Source organism: Anas acuta, chromosome 11, assembly GCF_963932015.1.
Source record: "Anas acuta chromosome 11, bAnaAcu1.1, whole genome shotgun sequence".
Classification (NCBI taxonomy): domain Eukaryota; kingdom Metazoa; phylum Chordata; class Aves; order Anseriformes; family Anatidae; genus Anas; species Anas acuta.
The window spans coordinates 3,795,739-3,819,948 of NC_088989.1; the positions used below are offsets into that span (position 1 = coordinate 3,795,739).

Genomic DNA, 24,210 nt, shown 5'->3' on the forward strand with positions numbered 1-24,210 from the left:
TATGGCTAGTTTATTAGGTTAGAATTAATTTCCTTGTATTATTTCAGTATATTTCTGGATGTATTTACAAGGCTGAGGTGTGCAGGGCCAAGAAGAACATCCACCAAACACTGCAGCCAAGGAACCTTAACTCAGAGCCTGCTGTAGTCACTGTTACTTTCCTGTTTTGACGAGGACACATCGATTCCCCTGCACACACACACACATTTTTTTCCAAGCCCATATTGTCATTTTCTGAAGATGAGAATTACACATTTCTAACTGCATATTAATATGGGGAACAGACTCATTTTAAGAGCCCTCTGGGATTTTCTACAGGTCTTGGGACTTCTAATGTCATTTTGGGTCCTGGAAAATCATTTACGTGTTATTGCTCTAAACATGACCCTTAAACACATCGCAGACCTGAACCATTTGGTTAAATGAGCACTGATTGCACATTATTGCAAGGATCATACCAGTGATCCCATTAGCATGAAACCCTTCTTATAAGGGGTTCTGAAAATAGAGAAGACAACCAAAGTATAAGTAGCTCTGATACGACAGCAAACAGCTTCCAACTACTGTCACGCTGCTTGGGAAGGTGGGTCTGCCATATTTTGTGGCTGAGCACTCATATTGCACAGGATAAAAAGAAAAAAAGAAAATGAAATGACAACTCAATGCCTTTGGATACAAGTCTCCTGTGATTAAAAATTAATAATAATAAAATCTCAGTGGAAAGCTTACCATCTGTAAATTAATATTTGGGATTTTATCCTACGTCTCATAATATTGCAGCACCCGTTGCTCAAGACAACTGATTAACTGATGAAAAATTACATGAAAAAAGATTGCAGTCATTTCCCACACATCTGAATGGAAAAGATTAGTCTAAGATGGATGCTGAAAAAAATTAGAGAGCATCTAGAACAGCACCATAAAGCCATTCTTCAGATGAGGTGTTTTCAGGGAGCTCACTGTGCTGGAGAACATTATCTAACAGCGTATGCCTCAAGTGATTACACTTCAGACAAGTCACAGTCCTGGGGAACAGGCATCCAATTCCTCTCCTTCCTGATGCTATGCCATCTTTCAAAACATATTAGAGTCCGGTCACCACGGCAGTATGCCTACATCCTCTGTTTTATTATTGGACCTGCCAGGAGATCAGAAGTGTCTCCTCTTCTAGGTGACAGCACGAGTGTGAGGGTCACCGAGCACCGGAGCGATGTTCGGTAAATCACACAGAAGCACTGGTGCCACACAAGCTGTGTTACAGGGGTGCCGAGTAAGCGATGGATGAGTCTTTCTTATTCCATTTTTTTCCTCAACAAAGGCACGCAGAGGTTATGAAGTTATTGCTTATATGTTGCTTATAAACATTTTCCTTGTTTAAACGTTTCTACTCATCACAGCAACGTCCAAAGTGCCTTAGGATAACGGCCAGTACGTGGCAGATGCTGGGAGGCACTCAGGCCTCTAGGTTTGAGTGTCAGAACTGGACTGCGTTGAAGTATGCATAAAGTCACTGTTCTGCTGCAAGTGGAGGCAGCTCAAGGCAGGGAGGCGTGCACAAGCTAGCACCATCGGATGAGGTCAGCATCTTACTGAATGCAGACATTCAGGAAAAGCCTGGTTGCAGGTACAAGATACAGGGAGCACGCACCTCACCGTGGAAATAAATCAGTAGAAGATCAGTATTCAGGATTCTCTGACCCACTGGAGTGTAGTCCTGGCAACTTACAGTCATTAAACATCAGACAGTTTATTCTCCTGAAAATCCGTCCCCCTGTCTGGGGAGGGACAAGGCATTTTGCTTGCCAGCTATAATTTAAATGGAGCAAGGTTAATCTTCTGTTATCAGTGCCTCCTTCTAGGGGAGGAAGCAAAACACCTGCCCACCCAAATTAATTGTGCACGGAACAGCAGGATGGGCAGCAGAGGCACATCGTTATTTTCCCTGGGAAGACTGCAGTAGTCATCATGAGGTAAGGCAGCATCCTCAGGCACAAAATCTCTTTGTTTCACCTGGGCCAAGTTGAATTTCTAGCTGGCATAACACCAGTGGTCTCCCTGGAGTCAGTAAGGTGGGCTGATGAGCACTTCCAGAGCAGCTCCAGATGTGTCTTGGCAGCAGGTACAGAGGATCTGGGTGCTGTGAACCCAGAGATCTGCACAAACTCCAGGGGTACAAACTCCAGCAGATCAAGGACAAAGTAGTGGTAATATAACTTCAAGCTGTGTGTCAATCACTTGCAGATAGAATTCAATTTTTAAGAGAGTTTTTTTATTATTATTATATAAAAAGGAATTCTTTCACTTGAAGTACTCATTCTCTTGCAGATTTATGGCATATTTAATTAGTCCTGTGGAGTGCAGATCACTACATTTACTAAGGATCAATATATAGCAACTGACTGCAAGCTGGTAAGAAAATATGGTTGAGTTTATAAGGAGAGATAAAGCTCAAATCTAAACCAAGAGGGTACAGCCAGGAGACGTGGGAACACGATCTGCCCCCAGACATCTGCTGCTGAGGGTGCTAAGGGAGGCCAACAGAGCCCAGCCTGGCACAGGAAGGCTGCCCCGTGCTGGCCAAGTGGAAACCTCACCTTCTGATGGGGCTATTTGGCTCTGCTGACACTTTCTGTTCCCTCCACAAATGGAGGGCAGCTCTGCAAGTCGCCAGCCATAACAAGAGGATTTCAAGCCTCCACTTCTCTTGGTCTTTGACAACCTGCACAGTTGGATTGTGATCTGCTGCACTTAACACAACACCTGGCCGAGCAGAGCTGTGACCACGCAGAGCTCACAGACACCATCATCAGCATAAAAACAAACTATCTACTTTATAAAATATCTTACTTTTGAATATTAATGTGGTGTATCCGGCATATGGAATAGGACTAGAAAAAAGTTAACTTCCCTCAGCAGAACATTCTCCTTTCAGCTGCCTGTAATTCTTTATGGTGCACAAGGAATAAATCCAAAGTTTAACACAAACTAAGCTCGTATTTATTAATGCATCTTCGGGAAGAGTTTTTATAAAGAGCCAGAAGATAAACTGAATTCTAATGGATAACAACAAAGGCGATATATTACAATTTCTGGTAATATTGGCTTAGATTTAGACACACAGCTAAGGTAACCTTCTATTCCTCTCCTTTCATATGAAAGGCTACTGAGAACACTAGAGAATAAAAGAGACTGTCATTAGTTGTCATACTGTGTCTATAATTGCTTACTTTGTTCCTGAAGCCATCACCATGATAAATTTGCAGTTTTTCCCATCTGCCAGGAGTAGTAATGTGCAATACATTTAACAACTGAATTTGCATATAGAAAGTATCATTGACCTTTGAATTTAAAAGGACAAAGATTTACAAGGACACCCTTTTGAAGCAAAGTGCTTAGTTTAGGCAAAACAAATCGCAGAGGAATAAAACACACTATCTCCTAAATATAGGAAAAGTCGCAGCTTTTATGGGCAAGACATTCAAAATCCCTGCAAAACAGCTCCCTGATGAGTGGTCACACAATAAAGGAAACAACAAGCTACGACAGGAAAAATAATACCAAGGCGGGATTTGCAACATGTTTGGCATCATCTAAATGGGATGCTGAAGCGCACGTGACTTGGCTGGGAGGCAATGCCTAGCCCTGCGAGGTGGGTAAATGCAGGGTGACAGCCCGTGCTCTGCCTTCAGGCTCTGCTTGCAGGGCTTTCTGGTGGCAGAGGCACAGCGCAGAGCCTGCAGAGATGCTCCAGCACGGCGTAACACCAGGCTCCAGCACCGCGTTTCCTCCCTCCAGCGGGCGATGGCACCAACAGAGCCGCATGGGCCCTGTTGGAAACTGATCTGCAACCAGACGGTGCAGAGCACGGGCAAGGCAAGCCCAGGAGAGCCAACAGTAGGTGTTTTAAGAATGGAAAACCACATTTAGAAAAACCAAAGATGAAGAGAGTCTGCAGCCCTGAGCTACCTCAGCACAGAGGTTACGGCTGCCACTGCTGTGCTACCACCACACTTGGGATATGGCACTGCACTCTGATTTCAGAACATATGCAATGGGTGGGGTGTTGTTTTGTTTTTTTGAGGAATATTATAGTATGTTTCATATTCCTGACAATATTCGAATTAAGCAGCATATATATATATATATAAATAAACACTCTGATATATTCCCATGAGGCTGCCTGCAGACCTCCCTCTCTCTCCAACCTACCTCTGGTGACATCCTTTTGTTAACATTAATTTTTCTCTTCCCAATAGCTCTTCCAAATAACTCTTGGGAAGAAATTGCTATAGTTCAGCCTACCATGTCATGAATAAATTATTCATAAATGTCATTCTGTCTCATAAAAACTTAAGGTATTAGTTCAGAACATCATCATAAATACAACTTTAACACAGCCTGCACAGCCCTCAACTCCTACACTACAATACCTTTCCAGTAAGTTATGATGATTCAAAATAAAATGACGCTTGCAGAAGCAGTTTAGAAGTCTTAGAGATGAAGAGCTGTTGGATTCTGAATTGCTTAGAACACAGTTCTCTCATCATTCCTAAAAGGGTCTGCCCTGTTTTGTTGCAGCATCCCCTTCCAACTCTTCCTCGAACATTGCATGCAGCTGCAGGACACTCAGATCCAACACCTCCCACCCCAGTTACACCACCAAAGAAAACACGTGCAGTATTTCCCCATGCTGTATTCCCTCGTGACTCAAATTCCACAAGTGTTTCTGTATGCACTAAAACAGTGCCTCAGGAGGCTGGAGAGAGGCATTAGCTGTACTGTAAATTGGTCATGAACAGAAAAAAGCGTGAGTGGTGACTCTGGAACAGTTTGTATTCCAGCTATGAGATTATCAGTCCAAAATATGCCAGACACGTACAGTATTTACATTATTTCTGATTATGACAAACTGACCAAGAAAACATCCTTCCTACAAAACCAGCAAATCACTAGGAGAAAAAAACAAAATGAAATAAAATCTAAAAACCTATACCTAGGGTGAATAACAAGAAGGACCTGTTGTCTTCTCTCCAGCCCTAAATAAATTGCTATGAGAAAAGAGTTGCTGTAAATAGCAGATGCTATTGAGAACTTCCTGGAGGCATTATATTTGGAAAATCTCAACGCTATTGTACTACCTACAATGATTTTAACAAAACCTATCTGCGAGCACTGGTACATTTGTAGACGTTGGAAAGAACAGACAGCCCACCGATTACTTATTTAATGTTATGTTTTGCAATTGATTTTTCCATGCTCTCTTCTTATAAACTGACTTCAACAGGCATGGGAGTTCTTACTAATATCTCTCCTACTCCCCCCCCCATTATAATTTCATGAGTAGTTTCAGCAATAAATTCTTAGTTTATGTAGTTATAATCCAGTGGATTATTACCTACATGTTGCCTCAATGTGTTATTCTCTCTTCCATCCATCCAGAGCTTTCATTGCATTAGCACCTGTGCTAGGTTTTCTGGCACACACTGGATTGATTCATTCTTGCACAAAATTCACAGCTCATACCTGAGCAGCATTTAATTTTAAATTGACACGAAAACTTTCCCAACTCTAGCAACCTTTTTGTTTAAGCCTCATACCCAGTAAACACATCTGGTATGAAAAACATCCTGAAATCTACTTTCCACGACAATTTCACTAACATCTTCTGCATTAGCAAACATCTGCTGTGAAGAACGCTTTCTGGAAAGCTTACAAGCAACAACAAAAGGGACAGGAGCCTGTGACAGGACGAATAATCAGGGACAATTTTCGGAGGTGTCTGCTTAGCTCTACAAAGTGACACAGCCTGCGGAATGAGGCATGGGGCTGAGTAACGCTGGTAGGCGTCGTTCCACCCTTACCTTTCACCAGCTGTGAGCTTGGCCTGCTGACTGGAAGATGTGTCGTGGCTTGGGCTCACACGCTGAACATATGGTGGAGTTAGATTGGGAGCAGGGAGAGAAACTCTGTCTCTACGCAGTAACTGTGGTCAATTTTCCCTAAATCTGCCTGCTATTGGCTCGTTAACAAAAACAGAATCAAACACCTGTGTACCAGATACAGAGCTGTTGAAGTGCCAGCACTGATCCATCTGCAGAGCACATCATTAGCCAACTCCTTTTCTTTGGGTGAGATGCAAGACAGATTCATCAGAGCAAACCCACAGCACCACTAAAGGAACAATGTGTGTTCCCAGCCTCCTCCTCTGCTCCTTTCTGTGCCTTTTCACGGTACCATAATCGTGATGAATAGTGATGAAATATTCATTTCTCTCCTCACCAGGTGATTCTCCAGGCCCTGGACCAGCGTGCTGTGAGCCTCATCCCCTCTCCTTTAGTAGCCCACCTGCCACTTCATTGGCCAGTCCTTCCATCCAGCGTGCCTCTCCCTCATCTGACTTCTCCTCCTGCACTCCAGAGGAGAACTGAGATGTCCAAAACCACTTACATGCTGCCACTAAGGAATAACATTAGTAGGTAATGGAATAGGAAGGACTAGAGGGATTCGATTCAAGCATCATTGCACCCAAACTAGTTACTAAGATGATGCCTAATTCAGGCTGTTCTGCTTCCAGGGTGGGTATGGACCCTTCTACCCCCTGTCCAGGCAACCTGCACAAAGGGCTGACCCTGCTTTGTGCCAGGATGCGGACCACTCAAAACAGCTATTCAGGCTCCTCAAAAAAAAAAGTTTCTCCAGCACCTGTGCTCAGAGAGCACACACTCTTCTCCTAATACCCTGTGAGCCTCCCTTGCTAAGAACTGTGACCGACCCTATCCACAGGGCTCCCGGGTTCCTTCCCATCCCTCCTCTGCCTTCCTCTGGGAGCACAACAGCACCCAAACCAATGCCTATCACAGCTTGTAATATTATCTGTTTAGGTTGGGATTTGTTCAGGATTCTCCATCATCTTTCCTCACGATTACCCAGGCACATACATGCTGTATATCCTTACTCTTCCTTCAGAAATAAGTTGCTGCAGTGATGCATCATCACATAGCTAAGGGTATTAGGAGACGTGTCCTGCTCCATCTGGCTGAAGAGTAATGTGCCTCTCAGTTCTTTCTCTTTTTGCATGAATACAACAAGCAGAAGCGAGCAACTGCAAGTGGCAGGGAAGCCATGCAGTATCGATCAGACATTATCGTCCTTTAATTTGCCAAAGCTGAGATCGTCCAAAAACTTGGAAAGATCTTCTTCATTGCAGGTGTGCATAAAACAACTAGAGCGAGGAGCAGCAGGCACAAACCAGCGGAAGACTGTTAGCTGAGGAAACACAGATGTACAGTAGCACAACGGCAGCGAGGTCGCTGACTGCTTTTTAAGCTGGCTGCCAGTGTGCGCACTCCCAAGGACCAGAGCCAGGAAGCTCCTTGCTGCTAACATTACATTTTACTACTGTTTTGATCAGCCCCCAAGTTCTCCAGCTACAAATCCCATAAAAACCCAGCCTGGCATACAACCAACAAACCCACCGTCTGCAGCACCTTGCAGCTGCAATCCTGGCCGAACAACCACTGAAGGCAGCAGCAGTCCCTGGCGGGAGGTACAAGGACCCAGCTGGGCTGGCCACTGCTCTCCCAGGAGCCCAACCACGACCTGGCCTAAAGAAAGGCTGAGCAATTTCTGTTGCACCTTTCACAGCCTTAAATGCTCAATACCTTTCTGAATGCTCAATGGAGCCAGGCAGCACAGACACGGTCACTGCACGTGGGGGCACCTGGCAGCAGCCCACGGCGCCTCCTCAGAGCTCGGAAACGCTCTCACGCACCCAAACTAATGTAAGCCTGTACAGTACTCCCTGCATACACAAGAGAAAATTAAATACAAACGCGGGTCTGATGAAAATGAGTAGTAGTTCTCTGGGGGGGGAGGTTGTTTGTTCATCCCTTTGTTTGGTTTTAAGATGATAGTTCAGTTCTGCCTTTGTTGCTCACGTCTAACCTTTTGACAAAGATCTGCAGTATCAAAGCTATCGGGCTGGGATTACTTTTATATTTATCCATGGATAAAAGATGCAGTTCCTTTGACCAGTTTATGAATAAATGGCTGGTAATTTTCTTATCTGCATGCTCCTGTTTACAGTTATCCCGTTATTCTAGCTACACATAAATACCAACAACTCCTATATGGGGAAGGGTGCTGGTATGGAAATGAGATGCTTTCATCTCTGAATAGTGATGAATCCTGAGGCTGAAGAAGGTCACAGATAAGTGTGAAAGGAAAAATGAATCAAGTCCCTACAATCTTATATTGCTTGGTACAGCATCATGAAGTCAGCAGAACTTCTTTCGAGGTCCAAATCCTTCCCCACTTTCTTATCACAGAGAACTCGGACACCTGGTACACAACTTACAGGTACAGCACAGAGCAAGCATACTGGAGGGAGAAGGAAGAACAAAGTTGTCAACAAAAAGATGCAACATGGTCACAGCAGCTTCCTTGGCCTAAGCTACACTGAGATGATGTTACTGCCAAAACGGGCGGTCCTGTCGTGCCCCCAACTCCTGTAGTCCCCATCACCTCTCCTTTGTCAGGGCACACTTACCACACAGCTTCACAGAGTACTAACCTGGTAGCAAACCAACCAAAGCAAAACACTTTTTTTTATTATTATTATTCAAAACATTAGCTCTTTCTGAAGTGGATCATCAGATAAACATGATTCACTATGCAGCCACAGTCAGTAACTTGTAGAGGTACACCATGATGTCCCAGGCACATAGGGGATGGAATAGCCCAGCGGTAAAGAGGCAGAGACAGTGAAGGAAATCACTGCCAGACATACCCATCCTCCCTGCTTCTCCCGGTCCCTGTACTTGAACGAGACATTTATCCACCACCTGCTTTAAGTACGGAGTAGCCATCAGGATTTCCTTCTACACCACTATTTGGATGGCGCTTTGAAAAAGGCTTTCGTTGACTCATGCTACTTAATTGGTAGAAGAGCAAACACAGAAAAGCCTGGGGTTTTGAGATAGCAAAAGACATTTTGTTTAAAACTAGGATTACTTGATAATAAATCCATTTGCGAGCAGATAAATGCCAGCAGAGAAAATAGAAGTAGGAAATGTGTCCTAAATAAAGCAGGTTACTGATGACAAAAAAAAAAAAAGATTTTGATTTATTTTGAATAAGCCAGGGTTTAAAGATTACCATACTAAAGCAAAGACAAAGCCGACTCTTATCCCATTCAAGGCAATATTCAGTAAATTAATGAGGTGGTGTTCCTGCAGTACATACTATTATATTATTGTTAACATGTTTGGGGTTGGTAAATATTTAAGCATATTATTACTCTTCACATGACACAGAACAGAGCACTCGGATCAATTTCAGACCTCATATTTAAATGCTTATGGTAGACACAGAACTCTGGGTACACAAAAACAAAACCTCACACCCCAGGCTCCTTTACCCAGTGAAGCAGACCTGCGACAGTGACCCAACCAAGCAGCTGTGCCAGGATTTTGACTGGTCACTCAAAGTAAACTGTAAACTCCAGAGCTGCTCCCACTGCTTCCACAAGTGTTGCCTGTGGCCACATTTCAGGCATGAAGAACTCATTTGGAGAAGCTCTCCAGCATCTAGTTTGAAAACAGAAAATTCTGCTTTGTTGTAGCCCTGCCATTTACTGCCTTTATTTTCTCCTGTATACATGGAAAGAAATACATAATCAAATAAGTATATGTATTTCTCCACGCAGTAGCCAACTTGTGCATTATCTTTCCCATCGAAGGGATACTGAGAATGAAGAGAAACAGAATCCCTGAACTTTCACATGAAATAAAAACAGGTAGGGAAAAGCAAGCTGTCCATGCACTAAGTTCTGCAAATGGTACAGAATAAAATGTTGTTTTTTACCTTCCTATTCTTAAGTGCTTTTCAACAACGAGCATTAATTTCTTCTGAAATAAGAATGGGATAATTGCATACAGTTTTTAATATTAATTGCCATGTGAGCTGTTTGAAAAAGGTTTGCTATCTCAACTCCCACACGGGAAAGCCTAGTCAAAACCACCTTGGTGGCCAAGGTAACACCCCGCAGTAAAAGATGTCTTAAATCAATGGGCCAGCAGTAAGCCTTTATTTAAAAACTGTTGCTCAGTGCATGTGATCTGAACACAATGAGCTAACATTGCTACCTGCAATTGAAGGAGCTTTTAAAAACTGTAGGATAGCACTCAAGTCAATGCATCAGCCACTTTAATTTCTTTAGCAACCTGTATCAGGGTAATTCTTTCTAAATTCTAGAAAACAGACAGAAGAAATAAAAACCACTATAGAAAAGAAAAAAGAAAAAAAAAAAAAAGGAAAAAAAAAAAAAAACAGAGTTCACCAGACTAGGGCATGTCGTGCCAAAATATTGCTTTCCATAAGATGGTTGACCAGTCTAGAGCATAAAAATTTCTCGGGATTTCACTCGGAAGGACACAGGATACATATCTATTTATCTTTGTGTCATTCTTTTTCTTAATTGTTTCTGAATACCTGATTACCTGAGTAACATCTCTCAAAAGCATTTGACTGGATAGTACAGCTGTAACTGGAGCTAGAATCTACAAGAATGAATGGCAACCGCTTGTGCACAAGAGGAATACAATAAACTGTGGGTTTTTTTGTTGTGGTGGTGTGTTGTTTTTTTGTTTTTTTTTTCCTACTTAAATGGAAACAAACATATTTTTGTTAGCAACAGATATACTTTTAAGGACAAGAACTACAGGACAGTGAGGTGAAGATGTTTTATATCAATCAGACTCAGATTCTTTAGATGCCCAGGTAGGCATCAGCATGACTCGGTGTGCAGTGACCACTGCACACATGGAGCAGCATTTCCAGGCATGCTGGTTGCAGCTCTATTTTAATTTCCTTAACGTGATCACTTCTGCAAGCTCTTCTCCATCTCCAGCACCTCTTTGCAGGATACACTCTGATGGGGTGTAATTACAATGGACAAATGACTTTTGATTCAGTAGACAAATGACTGCTTCTAAACCCTTGATCAGGTAGGAGGATGCCTGAAATTGAGTCATCCAACTGACCCTGATTTGCAATTAACACTTCAGTGAATTTTTAATTGCAGACTCTTTGCTAAAGCTGACAGCTGGGTTACAAAGCTACAGGACACAGCTCTCCAGGTGTTCAGAATACCCGGAGGGTTTTGGCATGAGTGAAATGTGTAGCACAGTACACATCACAGAAGAAAAATAACAAAACAAAAAAAAAAAAAAAAAAAAAAAAAAAAAAAAAAAAAAGAACCCAATCCTTCTCCTCTCCATCCAAAAAAAAAGGCCAAAACAAAAACAAAAAACACCCTGCAGCCACACAGGGCCCAACAACAGAACATTTCCTGTGCAGCTATGGAAGAGACAGACCTGGCACATGTTACAGTGGAATACAGGAGAGAAAGTTCAAGCTGGACAGCCAGGAATAATTAACCATGATATGGGAAGGCCAGAAGAAGGGAAATGTAAGCAGCTGCCCCACGTTCAGCTATGACCACCACCCCAGCCTCTCACCTGGGCTCCTTGCTCTCCAGGCTCCCCTCTGGCTCTCCAGGTGCTGTCACATCCAAGGCCATTGCTGCTCCTTTTGTCCCAAGTAACACCCAATGCCCAATTTCTAGCCCTACCTGAGAACTATGTGAATAACCTCAGCACACACCTTAGACTACAGGCTCAGTCACACTTTCTGCACCCACCTCACGCCACCCTCACAGGGTGCCAGTTTCACTTGCCTGTTTCCCGTAGTTTTTTTGGCTGGCAATACCAGAGTGGCGCCTTGTGGGTGAAGCTTCTTCGCTGATGTATCGCTACTCAGAGCAGTTTGGTTATTTATTGTATTGCTAAGATTTCCATTTTTACTACAACACTTTACTACTTACTGTTAAAAAGAAACTATATCCTTAGCAGTGCCCACTACCACTGAATGCAATGCACTTAAGCTGTCACCTTAATGCTCAGTATTTATTTGAACTAGATCACATTGCAGCCTTGCTATTTAAATGGGGCTCTGCAAAATAAGCAGATGCCAATGCAGTTCTCCGAAATGCATTTCCATTTGATCTGATTGCATATTTTCCCATTTTTCTAGGACCCTCTCCTCATCAATATTCCTCTCATTATGTGATGGTATGGCAGGAAAAGCACAGTAGTTGTTACAAGAAAACACCTCTAGGCTTTCCTTTCCAATCATCTCCTCATCTAACGACTAGCCACTAACTTCCAGGCATGATGAATAAGGTCTAAAAATTTTCCTGAATTCCTATTCTCCCCCTTATAGAAAACTGTTTTCTGAATTATACCTACTGTCACAATTATCTATCAATTTTCTGTAAATCGATAATTGCTGCTGAAGAAAAAGGTTACCCACCAACAAAAAGTTACAATAATAATTACATTTCTATTAGTGCCATTTGAGGAATAACAGACTTTGAGGACTTTTTTTTTCCTAAGCCAAGAAACTTTGAGGTTTTGTTAAAATTAACTATTAACTTTTGGTTTTAAAAAAGAATTAACGGTTACTAAAACCACCATTTTCCAATTTTCAGCAAATAATTTAATTTCTACTCAAAACAAAATTTTTCCAATCTCATTGTTAAAAATTACATTAAAATATGTTTCAAAAGGGGCTTGAGAGGTATGTAAAACGTTAATTTCAAAATGGAACATTAACTATGATAGGGCAAGTATCTCTACAATAATTGAATAAAACAGTCATTAAGAACCTAATTTCTTGTGTAGCCTGTACGATTTCAAATTTTTAACTAAATGAGGAATCCACGTTCAGCTAAATTGAGAGAAAAACGACGCTGCATTATTAAACTCATTAAAAGATAAACTCATGAATTAATTTAAATTCATAACCTAATAGTCTCACAAACGCATCTTCACCCACAAGGTGAAGTAAGTAAAAATACCAGCTGAAACCGTGCTCGGGAAGCAAACCAACTGTTCAATGGTGCCGGCCTCTTCCACCACGCACTCAGCCTCCCCTCGTCCCTCCAGGTGGCCACAGCTCCTTCCAGCTGCTGTCACAGCACTGCAGGGCATCCAAACAGTCCTACCTCTTCTCCAGACACCCCAACTATGGCACCAATGTGCCCCAAAACCTACCCCAAGCCCTTGTGCTCACCGCCAACCTCCCGAGTCACTGAAGCAGGCTCTGTGATGGCTCACAGTGACATCAACGGGGCGTGGAGAAGGAGGTCGCGTGGGTATGACAACCACGTGTGCTGAAATCATCAGCTCTCCAGAATTTAAGAGCCCAAAAAGGAGGCTTGCAGCCCAGCCTGGCTGCTGTAAATAGCCTGCATTTGAGTGAGTTTACGAGAGCTTGGGTAAAATTGGTAAAACATGGTGGGACTGGCGATTGGCAACAACTTCTACTAACTGGCAAGGGCTTCAGGAGAGACTCTGCCTAGACTAATTTTAGGCCAGAAAATGCTCACGTTCTACTATTGCAAATTGAGCCGGTTATAAATAATTCAGAGGTACTTGCTGTGAGATACAGCGCGCAGCCACCAGCAGCACTCCCAGAAAACAAGAAATTGTGATACTGATAAGCTGAGTACAACTTCATTTGCCTAAAACTCCTTTTGCTGAAAAACCCTCGTATTAACCATTGCTGCCTTACTGTAGTCAACAGCACTTCCACACTATGGCTGAGTTTGGTTCTTTGACCTCACAGTTGACTTAACTGACGATTTGGGGACCACATTCATAAATTTTGTGCTGCTGCCTGCTCCAGCTGTCTGCCCATGCTGTCCCCAGCCTCACAGCAATCAGGGCCCCCAAGCCGAATGCACGGTGAATTCTGATGAGAAGTAACTAGAAAAGAAACAATCTACTAATCCAATTTGGGATAATGAGAGACAATAGAGCAAGACAAACTGCAATAGGCCAAAGACAATATCTGAATGGCATCGCCACCCTCCCAGCACCCAGTTCCAGTCTTAAACCAGATGCAGTCCCTACCAGGAGGATCTGATCCCTGAACCAAAACCATCACTGACCCATTCACTCTTACCCATTCACTGTGCTACTTCCAGAACAATTAAATACTACAGGATTAAAGCACACCTGAACCAGAGTTTGTCTACTCATGTAGGCAATTGAATAGTACAAGCATGATTTGGCCCCAAAGCTATCATCAATGAGCATCCTCACCTGCTGTTACAAGCCTACCTGAAAGCATGAGACTGCCAGAAAATACAACAAATGCACAGACAAACCAAAGCATGCATAAGCCAAAAGCACGCAGAGTTTCAAATTAGATTCTGCAAGGTAGCAAGGGAAAAGGAGATGGTGGTGCTGCTCCCGTTTTCACACGACTGTTAAGCAGTTGAAGTGAGGTTCCCAGGCAGGGCTGACGGAGGTTCAGTGCTTTCCCTCCGCCTCTTCTGCCACGTACCCAGCATCACGTCCCAAGTCTTGACTGCGGACTCAGGAACAAAAATCACTTCTGCAACAACTCATTTGAATGTTTTTGATGCACGCGGTGAGTTTATTGTATCTAAAACCATTTTACCAGGCAAGAGACTGCCTTAGACACAAGCAGCACCTGAAAGCGTGGGGAATATGGCCTGGGGTTTCCAAGTCCAGGAAGCAGCTTTTCTTTTATGCTTTCACCAGCAGCACATGTGGCTAAGGCCACTCACAGCTAGAAGAAGCAGCAGATGATTTTCCAAAGAGTTCTGGGGTACACGTGAATAATAGAGCTATTCCAATTTAAAGTCCCAGCTGGAGAATTGCTTACAAATGCCTGATAGCATAAAAGTTTTACCCTCCCATCATACTCCCAGAGGGAAGCAACATAAATGCCTCTAACTACAAGTTCTGCTACCAATAGCTACTTTTCCCCCATGCCTTCAGAAAGCCCATGCATCATACTGCTTTTAACTAGGAGTTTATATTGCATCCGCTTCTAATGGTTCTTTGAGAAAATACCAAATTACAACACCAACCGCTTCCAATGATTATAGCTACAATTAACTCGCTCTGTGCATCAACAATACTAATCAGGCAATGAATGGTGGCACTCCCAAGAGCAAGAAGTGAAAAGCTCTAGGTGCTCAGGCAAATGATGAAGGGATAAAAGTCAGTGTGGCTACAAAAGAAGTGAGATGTCCTTTTTCCAAGCTTCTTGTAACTTAAACGTTGAACAGGGTAGAAATATCAACTTCCTACGGTAACTTACACAAGGCTATTCTTAGCATAATTTAAGCATTTCCCCATGTAAAGTCTTCACCAATAAAATGAAGAAAAGTAGTAGTGATTCCATTCCCCATTACAACACGCACCAGTGGCTTCTGAAACAGCAGGCAAAGCAGATGTTGCACTAACTTCCATGCAATGGCATGTGACAGCCACCTTGATTGCCCTTTTCCAGCCATTTAATTCAGTAACCGGGGGAAGCAGTGACACCGATACATCTGCAGGTTCCATGTGTTCCCGTGAATCAAGCATTTATATATCTTTTCCCCAGGAAAAACATAAACCCTATTTGGAAGGTACTTCATGGGAGATGGCAGTAGCAGAAGTGCCAGCAGGTGTAACGTAATGTGGCTCTGACAGCTCCAGAGCAGACAAACTGCCCGATAAAGGCAGGCATTTGCACACAACTGTGGATTCGCACTGCTGTGGGGAAATGTAGCCCCATCAAGTTCTCACATGGGAAGATTCATGACACACAACCCAAGAGGAAATTTATCTGCTGCAACAAACTGTCAGCGGTGCCGTCCAGCTGCAGATCTGCATACGGCTCATCCCTGCTTCCTCAAGCCCAACGTGATTTAGTTTCAAGCCAAAGTAGCCTGCCCAAGTCATGGTACACAGAAGACAGCACTGGTCCCAAAGACACAGAAGACAACAGACAAGGGCTTCAAGGTATTATACCAAAATAACAAGAGATCTCAAAAGGAATGAGTCAAAACAAAATGACATTAAGAACAAACAGAAAATATCAACTTTACAAAGGCACTAGCCACACTTTCCCCAGCTAAAATAAGGATCTAGATCTCAGTCCAAGAGGTTCTCTTTTCCTTTTCTCAAAATCCCTTCAGTCTTTCTAATTTTCTTGGGCATTTCACATACTGAGGGAAGGAAGAAAAAAAAAAAAAAAAAACACCATGTTTTTAACCAGGCAGAAATAAATGTATTGTGCAATATTGCTGTTGAAGTTCAAGAGTAGGAGAATCCACTTTGTCACAGTCACTTTCGATGAACACTCCAGTTTATGATAAGTTTCATAAAAACTGCTTAATTCAACATTTATGAAAGTACTGAAGATAGATGAAAGGTGTGGAAATAGGAATCTTGCCAATCAATCATTCTGTTGAAAACGAGCACCCAGAATGATAAGAATGAAGATAGGCTTTTCATGTACATATGGTCTGCTAGATACAATGATTGAATGTTCTTGCATTTTTAATCAAAATGTTCCTTCCATGGCACTGCCACGTTCAAATTATTTTCTTCCATCACCACTGAATATTAGCACTCTTTTCCCCTTGGGATTAAGTTGCTCACAACATTTTCAATAAGAAAGGGAAACATCCTGTGTGAAAAGGTGCTTGATAAAAGATTCTCACTGAGAATTATTTTTTTTCCAAAATCTTTTAGAAATAAAAGATCAGAAATGAACACAGAGGCCCAGCTTTCAAATAGTATAACAAAGGAGAACAAAACAGCATTATGCCAGATCTCACAACTTGAATCTCAAACTACATATGCTAGCAAAATTTTAGGGCAGAGACTACATTTTAGCAATGAATTTTTATAGCTTCCTGTACAAGAAATCTTTGCCAGAAATTGTGTTCCTAGCTATAACCATGCTACAAAGGCCATTGAAAGCAACTCGAGTGTTTGGGTGAAACAGTGCTAAAAATACCCAGCCAGGGCAGGTTACACCTTCCTCCTTCTGTCGGGTGTTTCATGGGCTAAGAGCCCAACTGGTAGCAGAGCTGGGAGCCTAGCTTAGCCTGCGACCCTTATTTATTAGCTCCAAATCTTTCTGCCAAAGATCTTTTTCTGCATTTTCTCTACAAAAAGTTAGGCTGGTAGATTGGCCTAACTTTGTGCACGAGGTAGGTGATAGGAACACTGCCTCTCCATGTCCTTTTTTGGAGGCTCCAAGAAATACACTCAGCTTTCCAAAAGAAAAGAAAGAGACCTCAAGTTCTAACTGATTTTATTATTAACCTATTTCCCCTTCAATGAAATTGTAAAAGTTGCAGTTTGATACTTAAGCGATAACATATGGTGCAATAAACATTATTATCAGTTTGATGAGTTATTGCAAATAACCACCCAGATTACTGAACCATTTCCAATGGAGTTGAACAAGCTGGAACTGATTGCAGATTCATTGTAATTTCACACGTGGGAACATTTATCACAGTGAAGTTTTGATTGATTTTTGCCTGTTAATACACTGTAAGTGCCAATGTTATCTTTCTAGGCTTGGAAAAGTTGAAAAGGTAATGATTCCCTTAAAATTCTGATTTTCCCATTTGACTGATAAGGCAAGTTCATAGTTTGTAAATAGTATGAGACAAAAACAGAGATACAGTGAACGACTATTCACCCTTCACAGAAATTGAGTGTGAACCACTTCAAATACTCTGCATTGGATTCTTATACACCTCTTACTCCTCTGCTTCTTCAGTTCCAGAAAACCATAAAAAGAAAAATAAAATCACAGCAATGAATTATTACCAGAGACATTTAAGAACTTTCACTCTCGAACTGCAACTGCATCTGTTCAAACAAATCCCCATGGCCCGATTTTTCATTTGGTACAACTTCTGCTGTGATTGAGTAGAGAACTGAGATCAACGCACTCATTTCACAAACTTCACGTCTTTAACTGAACAGTATTCACATTAGGATGTCCTACAAGTTACAAAAAACTGAAATTAATTAAATAATAACTGTCTTTGTCCTTGCCAACTCTGGCGTGAACTTCCATTGCAAACAAACAAACAAACAAAGAGGTGGTAGGGAGAACTGCAAAAGGTGCACATTCATGGGAAGGAAGGGAGGAAAAGTCTTTCCATTTCTGGCACTTTGAGGTATTTTTTCAAAATAAAGGAGGGGAGGATACCTATTCATGAAATCAGCTGTAACCTTTCCACTGATTTTCGAGGTTCTTGCCAAGATTGATGAGACAATCCATCACCTGAGAGCCAGTTGTTCCTCCACTGAATTGATATTACTCTGAAAGGCAGCAGCAGGGACAACGGGGTTCCTTTTGCTTTAAGCAGGAGACTCCTCATTCACCCCATATCCAAAAATATCACTAAATGACATGCTGCTTCTGCAACTTGCCACATCAACTGGAAATTGTTGCTATTTTATCGAGGAGGGGAAAATATAACCAATAAAATAAATCCAGTCTGATTATTTTGAAACGGACAAAGACAGCAGAGGTGACAGAGGTGTAATTGTTAGTCAACCTCACAGCACTTTGCAGTAGAGCTATTTAAACATCTGATTCCACTGATAAGAAAAATAATAAACAAGGTTATTATAAAACTGTTCTATCTGTCAACCAGAAGTCCAGTGAATCATTTATGACCGTATACCTAGGTCTTCTCTCTCTACTGTTCTCTTTTTCCATCAGAAACTGAAGCTAGTTACTTTTGGGGGGGAAAATGTTGCTTTTATTTCCTAAATCAACCTGAAAGGAATAAAATATTGAAATGAGCAGAAATACAAAATAAATGTTTGTTGTTCTGTAATTCTCCAAAATGTCAAAGAAAAACATAAAAACGTATGCTCTGTAAGCTTGCAGCTGAACTTGGCATGACAGTCTATCTATTATTTAAAAGATGTTGAAGCTCAATTCATGAATTATTAAATTCTTGTTACATTTAGTTTCGAAGGAAAAAAATTATTTCATTCACTAAAGGAAATTCAACTTGTTCTACAGTACTTTTCCAAAAAAAAAAAAAAAAAAAAAAAAAAAAAAAGAAAGGAATTTAAACTTCTGAATTTATTCTAAACAGGAGAAAAAAAATAAAAAAATAAAAAAGGAAAGAAAATGCTACCCCCAACTCCGTAACTAACATAACTGCCTCATTAGAAGGATGTGCTGTATATCCAGTAACCTTCAGCATTCCCACATCCGCTACACGAGTGTTCTGCATGGGAAATAATTTGCCATACACTAACTCGCAGGGTTAGCAATAGCTCCTCCACTTGACGCTCCTGAACCTCCAATTCACCCAAGCTGCATAAGTCAAGCATCCTCAGGACCCTTCAACTCGCTTCGTTTCTGTATTTATCCTGACCAGCCTCAAAAGGCTGCCCACACTACATCAAAGCAAGGGCAGGTCCAACCACCACCACCACCAAGTTCTCTGCCATGGAGCTGACAAATTCTGGCACCCAGCAGTGCCCGGGAGGTACGCGGGGCTGAAGAGCTGCTGGCCAGAGCCTCCCGGCTGTCAGCCTGAAAAATCGCTGTGAGTCTTTTGAATTTAAAAGACTGTGTTGCCCTTAAGGAGAGGGTGAGGGGGGGCCTCTTCGTCATCACCAGGACAATTTCAGAAACCTCTTGTTGGCTGCTTCAATCAATGCAAGCCGCCGGTGGTGGCCACTCCTGCTGCCAGCGGTCACCGAGCCACAAGCACTGGTCACAGGCGTAACGGGAGCATCCTACAGTGCTTCAGGACAGCTCCGTGTCCATCGACCCCCATCTACAGCAATCTCATCGTTACTTTGTTCTGCCAACAGCCTCTGTGCCCTAGAATTCTGAAACTTCGTTTGTAGCCGTGCTAATGTAATATTGGTTGTGCTCTAGAATGAGTATTTAATAACTACAGGGATTCAAAATGAACAGCTAACTGAGCAGATTTAATAAGAGAGAGACAAAACAAATTCAATGACACTGCTTATAATGCCTAATAAAGTTATTTTACTGTACTCTGGAGGTTAGCTATTCAATTGGCTCCTACAATCCACGCCAATATTCTTAAAAGGCTCTAACACCAAACGGGCACAGGTGCGGTGGTTACTCCATGTGACAAGGATTTCAGAGACAGCTACTCAAGCATATGATCCCACCGACAGAAGACATAATAAAAGGATATTACTATGAAGCTGCCACAACTGTCAGCCCCCATTACAACAACTAGTTGATTAGCTTGTACAGATAAATATCCCAACACCCACTGGGGTATTTCTCCTAGGAAAACAATCGACTCTAAGTTAGCTTGCTACATTTTTCAAAAAAAAAAAAGGTTTAAATTTCCAGCATTTCAAGAACAACCCAAAAGAAACGTTGCCATTCAATAACAAACTCTTCTCTAAAAAGACTTAAATGCAAGTCTTGTAATATATTCCTTCCTTCAGCCACAAGTTAATTTTCATCAAAGCTTATTTTGACACGGTGTCATCATAAATGTAAAATACGACTCAAGTGTTAGAATTATTTTCCTAAAGTGTTTTATCCACTTTAACAGTGTTGGTCTCCTGACATTTCTCTTGCACTCAAGCCCTAAATATTACTCATTTCCAGATTCAGGCACGAGGATGTTATGCAGCAGCCTCCTCCATCCCCAGAGCACACTGTTGGCCTGGGCTCAGAGAGCTTTGCCTTTCCTACCCATCTGCTCACCTGTGAGCTGCACTCCTCAACAAAAAACGTTCACCCAGTACTCCTGGTCCTGCACGTTGGCTGAGAGCAGGATGAGAAGACTCATTCCTGAGGGGTCAAGGATCTTGTAAACGTGAGAGCTGCAGAGAGACGTGACCTACCTGCTTCTCATTCAAGACGTGAGGTTTGTGATCCGTGTATGTCTCGTTAACATTAACCCACTTAACAGAGAGTGCTCTCGCTCCTGAAGCCTCCTGGCGTTTTTAATGCAATCGAAGGATGAGCAACAGGCCCCGTTTCCCAGATTATATCATCAGCTGTCAAGGAAAGGGCTTCCTTTTCAACTGCTATTCGTTTTATTGTGATACATGGTACTGGTTTCAAAGAACAGTGATTTAGTCTGCTCTGTAAATAGAGTTATTGACTGGAATGTATTTTACCCTGCATTGCCATTTGCCTTTAACAGCACTTTTAATACCTTTGCTGCAGTCAAGCCCTGTAAGACAATGAGATGATGTTTTTGCTCCATGGTCTTTACAAAGATTCTTGGTACAGCCCAATCCTTCAGCTCAGAAGCATATTGAAAAAGAAATAAAGATGCCTGTTGCATATCAAGTATAGCTGTTCCTCTTTAGATATTCTACTTTTGGGGCCCAAATCCACAAATACAGAATGCACCTGCAGCAGGGGGGATAACCTGTCTCCAGGCTGGAACGGGATGGTGCTGCATGAGGGGACAGCTGAGCGCCAAGCAGAGGGCAGCCCTCGGGCAGCACACTGCTACACGGCCAGCTGCAGCCTCCTGCACTGCCAGCAGCATCCTTCCTGCTACCGACTCTGTGGCAGCAAGAAAATCCCTGTGTCTTTTATAGTGGTTGGTGGTGCTTGTGCAGACACTGAAGTGAGAGTAGTCATATCATAGCCCTATTATTCTGGGCAGGGGACAGCGAACCTAAATTGCTTGCAAAGGTCTCCGTGTTCTGGTGTAGCTTAGGAAATATTCTTTCCTTTTAACCGAGGCACGTGGTAGGTTCCTGAAGCAGAGTTCCATAAATCAAGTTTTGCTGCATCCTGACTCCTCTGTTGAAACTACACAGAAGTACTTTTGATAGCTCTGAAGAATACTGAAGCAAGAATAACTTCCCTGTGAAACAGTAATGGTGCAAGCAGCAAACATTCCTGCTACAGGGATTTTAAATTACTGAGCCCGTCAACTAGCTGCTGCAGTGTGAAAGCCAAAATTTTTAAAGAAAGTGAATGTGTGTGGTCTGGGAGAAAGCAGAAGGGGGCGGGTGTCTAGAGCTGAACTCTCAGAACAAGCAGAAGAGGTTTATTTTAGAAGAATATTGTGTTGTCAAGTTGCTACAAAACTTCCCTCCCCAGTGCTGCTACCGCCGTATTTATTAAAGAAATCCAACTTTTCTTCTAACTTGGCAAGGTCTAGCGGAGAGAGGAGCAGCAATAACATTCTCTCCGTGTTGCTCAAGATGCAAAGTCAAGCACCTGAAAGTTAAAAATGCCACAGCTGAGATTGACTGTGCAACCTTAATTTGCCCCCTTGTGCCTGTGCATAATTATATGGTCTCTAATTAAATGAACATGAGCTTCAATTAAAAGATCCTGCCTTGTTCAGCAGCACTGGATGGATGAGGAGTGAAGAGCGTGTTTGTAGGACAACTTGATCTTTCAGGATCTCCCACTTGCATGCTACGACAGCAGGAATATGAGGAAAGCAAGAAGCTGGTCTCATCTTCATGGAAATCAACAGAATTGTCCTGCTTTTAAAATCAAACTGAGGTATTTCAACTTGAAACAAAATAAAATATTTTAAAGCAGATAATGTGGGAGTTACAGTTTTTTATTTTTATTTTTTGCCGCATTGGTTTTCCATTTGCAGCACTAGCCCATGTCTTTAGCATCAGCTTTGGTTAGGCTCTGAAATTTACTGCAAATCAGAACCATTTAATTCCTAAGAATTGATATAATCCCCCTCCCCTCCCCCCCATTCATAAAGTGAAATGAAGTACTACTGCTCTGTTCTTAATTCAAAGTCTAAAAGGAGCAAAGTGAGAAAAGCTTTGTACTTGGAATGAACAGAAACAGCCCCTAAACAGACACGGCTGGTGCACAAACCTGGGCTGGAGGCTCCTTCCACCCCCTCCTGGCCCAATTCTCCCACGTTCACTTTGCTCTTCAGCTCATCTCACACTCTGGGAAGTGGGCAACGCGAAGCCTCAAGCCAACAGAAAATGAAACCCATCCTGGGATAAACCTGATGAAACTGAGCAGCTCTGCCCTTACCTTCCTTCAGCTCCAAAAGGGGCTACAGCTTCAGAGTAATTCCTCCCTCCCCCCGCAGCTCTTACAAGAGCCACAAATCCCTGGTTACTTTTGATTTACAATAGAGGCAAGGTCATCCGTATCAAGAAAAAAAACAAGGTCTATATTTTCAGATGCTGAGATACAATTTATCATAGAGATCAATGACACTTTTATTCTCTATAGAGATGAACTACCCATTTTGCAGTAAAATTATCAAAGGGTTTTTCTCCTTTCTGTTGCAGGAGCTGCATCATTTGAAAACCAACTTGTAACAGAACATTTTAGCATTAGCATCCAGCTCTTCCAGCTGCCTCTCTAACACATAGCTCACTTTTCTTATATTAGTGACCAGAAGAAAAGGGAATGGTGAAATTGGTGAAACAAGAGCCGTTTTGGGCAGCAGAAGGTAATACTAATGGTACCCCCTGAGTCAAGAGGTATTGCTGAGCCCTTTCAATTAAAATAATTGCCCCTTCCCAGCTCTCAGGCTGTGCACCAAAGCAGTCACCTCTGGAAACACACACCAGTCTGCACCAAAAGCTGTCATGATGGATTACCCAGGAAGTTGCCCAGCATTGCCTTTTTCCTAACAGGATATGAAAAAAAACAAAGTCCTATTTGAAGTTCTCCGTCAAAGCCCAAACATGCCTCGCACCTGGTGCTCAGCAGCACTGCTGAGCATCCAAAATCCAGTTCAGGCATTTCCATATACAAAGACTGGCTGCTTGTCCCCTGCTTTTGAGTTTATTTAGGAATTGTCCAGTTGTCTAGTTTTGCTGGAATAACAGAAAAGCTCTGTAGATTTCTTCTGTAGGATATACATAACCACATGCCCGTCACAGACAGGCTTATTATAGCGGTAAGTAGGGCTTAGCCTTTGCTGCAAGCTCAACCAGTTTCATTCTCTACCATCTCATGAAGATACAGAGCCATCCACAAGCATCAGCTACAAACACTGTTGTCAAAATCACCGACGTGGTTATAACAGTAGGAAAAGAACATTTCTTTGTCACCTTTTCAAACTGCATGACTAAGCTAGGAGGGAGGTGATGAACAGGTAAGTGTTTGGTGGCGCACGTCGTACCTGTGCCAGAGCTGTGCCAGCACAAACTCTACAACACAAGCAGCCTAAATCTTCTGAGAAGTAATAATGTGCATGCCCACAGCTTGAGCCACAGTCTTTGTCTTCTCTGCCCACTGTATCCTATAGCAAGATAAGTCTATTAAAAGTATTTCTTTTTTAAAGTACTCCTTTCAAAGCACATGAAATTCCTGGTTTTATTGATG

The 24,210-nt window shown here is 42.3% G+C and overlaps 1 long non-coding RNA gene across 2 annotated transcripts in view; it reads right to left on the minus strand.

Moving 5' to 3' along the window:
- LOC137862456 (uncharacterized) overlaps positions 1–24,210 on the minus strand; it is a 111,186-nt gene that overhangs the window by 64,352 nt on the left and 22,624 nt on the right. The window contains exon 3 of one of the 2 annotated variants that reach the window (XR_011100288.1): positions 21,972–22,104. The exons of the other annotated variant lie outside the window; for it this stretch is intronic. This is a non-coding gene — a long non-coding RNA (uncharacterized lncRNA). Of the gene's footprint in view, positions 1–21,971; positions 22,105–24,210 lie in introns of those variants that run through there. 2 annotated transcript variants of the gene reach the window in all.